The sequence below is a fragment of the Alligator sinensis genome, unplaced genomic scaffold, assembly GCF_000455745.1.
Source record: "Alligator sinensis unplaced genomic scaffold, ASM45574v1 scaffold1059_1, whole genome shotgun sequence".
Lineage (NCBI taxonomy): Eukaryota > Metazoa > Chordata > Crocodylia > Alligatoridae > Alligator > Alligator sinensis.
This window is the reverse complement of record NW_005842103.1, coordinates 1,379,074-1,382,068: the sequence shown is the minus strand read 5'-3', so window position 1 is coordinate 1,382,068 and position 2,995 is coordinate 1,379,074.

The following is a 2,995-nucleotide window of genomic DNA, read 5'->3' as shown; positions in this document are numbered from 1 at the left end:
GACACGTCGTTCACCTGCCTTGATGCTGCCTTTCACCTGCAAGATAAAAAAAACAAAACTTCAAAATGTGATTTTTGTGCCGCTTCTTATTCTGCAATAATCTGTCCCTGTGGCTGCAGTTGCAGGGGTTATTTTTAAATGGATATGCCGTTTTTAGTGAGGAGCACCGTTGAGTTTTGGGGATGACTGAAATCCTGACTGCGGTGCCTGCGTTATAAGGATGTTTAACAGCAGCCCCCCTGCTCGGGCCAGGGTTTTCCAGACCGTGGTGCGGTAGCAAGGAGGAAGCCCGCCTGTGAGATTTCTCACCTTTTTGCCGATTTCTTTTTGGCATCCCAGTGGAAGTTGAACCTCGGGGGACTGTTCCCTATATATAGAAAGGCTTTAGTGTCTGCATGAGCTGCTGTGAGATGCAGACCTACAATCTCAGAGTGGTTTTTATGTTAACCTGCGCAGGTATTTCACCGGCCGTCGCCCTTTGATGGATTTTTTGAGCTGCCCTGTTTATAGGAGTTGCTGTCTCTGTTCTCTAGAGCTGCGGTTCTCAACATTTTTTGGCTTTGGAAAATACCAGCTCTTAGTTTTCACTCCTTTCTGCACAACAGAAAGACACCAAAGCAATTCTTCCCTTGCAAAGGACTCAGACCGCAACAGGCCAGGATGCTTTTAATGCCGTGGATTCCTGTTTGAAATCTCTCTGCTTTTATCTTATGAAATATGTTTGCACACTTAACAGAGTGTATTGTACCTTGAAAGGCTCTCGTAGCCGCCTGGTTGAGAATCGCCACCCTGGAGTTCAGATCACATAGGTTCATGCGAGTTTGCAATGGGTAGGGCGCATATCCCTGCCTGCTGAGATGATGCTTACTATGTTTGGGCGTGCAAATAAATGATCAATCATCCCCACGCATCTGAAAGCCTTGCAAGAGCAGTTCCAGTCAGGTAGCAGCTACTTAAATGGCAAGCGGGCAGGGATCGCCCTTCGCTGGTCCTCGCTGAACAGGAGGCAGCAAAACATAGGTCTGCAAAGTGAATTTAAACAAGAAACCGCGGGACTAACGGGGAGCGCGCGCAGCTGTCACACATCTCGTAACCCAGCAGATTCCAGCTCGCGGCTATTTCTCACAATGCCCGACATATTTTATTGACACGCGGCCTCTATTTTAATGCTTGCGAATAGCCCCTTTTGCCCGGGGGGCACGCACTATAAGCCACATTTGTCTCGCTATCTTTTTTTTCAATAAATATTATGTACGGTGTCACTGCAGCTCCCTTATTCTCCAGCCTCTGGGAGTTTCCACAAGTTGCAGAGGATGCCTCAAGACTCCTCCAGCACAGTTTTTTTCCGCTCGCTCTTCCCTCCCCTGCCCACAAATTAGCCTCATCCATCTTCCCCCAAAAGACTTGTTGGTGGATGTGGGTGTAGAAAAACAACAGAGCCCAAGTCCCATTGCTGGCTCGTTGGCGCTGTGTTTCAGAGCCCCGACGTCCTCAAAAAACCACCGCTAAACACAGAGTAAGTGCACGGCCAGGAAATAAATGTGATTAAGGAGCAAAAAACAAGTCGTAGCCGAGCTAGTGATTGGATGTGGGCTTGTTTTTAATCTTTATCTGTGCCTGTCCTCCTCTGAGCTCCGTGCACGGCTGGCTGCTTTGATTTACTGCCTTTCTACTTGGAATTACCCCTTGCAAAGCGGCTTCAAACATCCCACTGATGTTTCTTTACCATTGGCAAGCTCCCACCATCCGACAGGAGGCTGCTTTCCATGGAGAAATGAGCCACGCAAAGCAGGAACTTGGTAAACAACACCGGAGGATGAAGCAGATCCTGGCTGGAAGGCAGATCCTCCCTGCAGCTGGAGCGAAGTAGCTAACAATAGCCGGCATCCCACTCCTTTGGGACCCTGCTTTCAAGATGCTGCAGGCCAGAAACATACCATCCCTGGGCCTGTCCGCAAATGTAACGCTAGCATCCTAGCTAGAGCCTTATCGCCAACCATGCAGCACACAGAGACATAGGGTTAGGAGGGTCTTCGCCTCGATCCCCTTGCACAGATGCAAGCTACAGCTCCTGCAGTGCTGCGGAGATGCGGATGCAGCCTCCGCTGCCGTCACAACCTGGGAGGTTTCTCCGCCCGGCAGAAGACACCTTTTAAGTGCCCAGGGTGAGAAGCAGATGTTTTCCCAACAGGTTTTTTGAGCAGCACTTCATTGGTGTTGTACCAGGCAGAGAACAGAGGTGTTTCCTGCTTCCCAAAGCTTTCCCAGGGGGCTGGAAGTGGAGCAGGACGCCTTGATCCGAGTGCTTCGTACCCTAACCCTTGGCCTCGGTACCGGGGAAGGATGAAGGCAGAGGTCACTCACCTCATTTCAGCTGGAGCTGGCCAAGGCACAGTTTTCCTGTCTCTGGAGTTTGAGATAGTAACATTTTGCTCCTGATCGGAGCAAAAAGCCAACCGCTCAGAAATGGGCCTGGGGCAATGCCCTGACCACCCCGTGGGGAGGGAAGGAGTCGATGGAGACATGCTGTTTAGCTAGCTGTAAGGTGTACCGTTTCCATGCTGAGCGTTTCAGATGCCGGCTTCTTCCGTAGCAATTGAGATTTCAACACAGCAGCTGCTTTGAATGGGGAAAAAGTGAAACTTTCCAAAACACCTCCGGATCAGGAGAGTGGTCAAAGCTGCCCCATCACGAACCGGAGCTTTCACCGCAGCAGAAACCTCGCGGAGGGGCTCCCTGCCAACTTTGACTTAACGAAGGTCTCTCATTTATCCACCTCTTACACCTGGGCTTATGCTCCTAGACCCTGTGAGGTGACAGACTCTTGATTTCTTTAACCTTGAGGTTTCTGACTTTTTGAGGTGGGTTATTTCACAGGGAATTATTCTGCCCCTAGACCAGGCCTCTCTGGCCCCCGGCCCACACCAAACAGGTTTGTAGAGCCCAGGCTTTCCCCACGGATAGAAATGCGGCCTTTAAATGCAAAGATCCGACG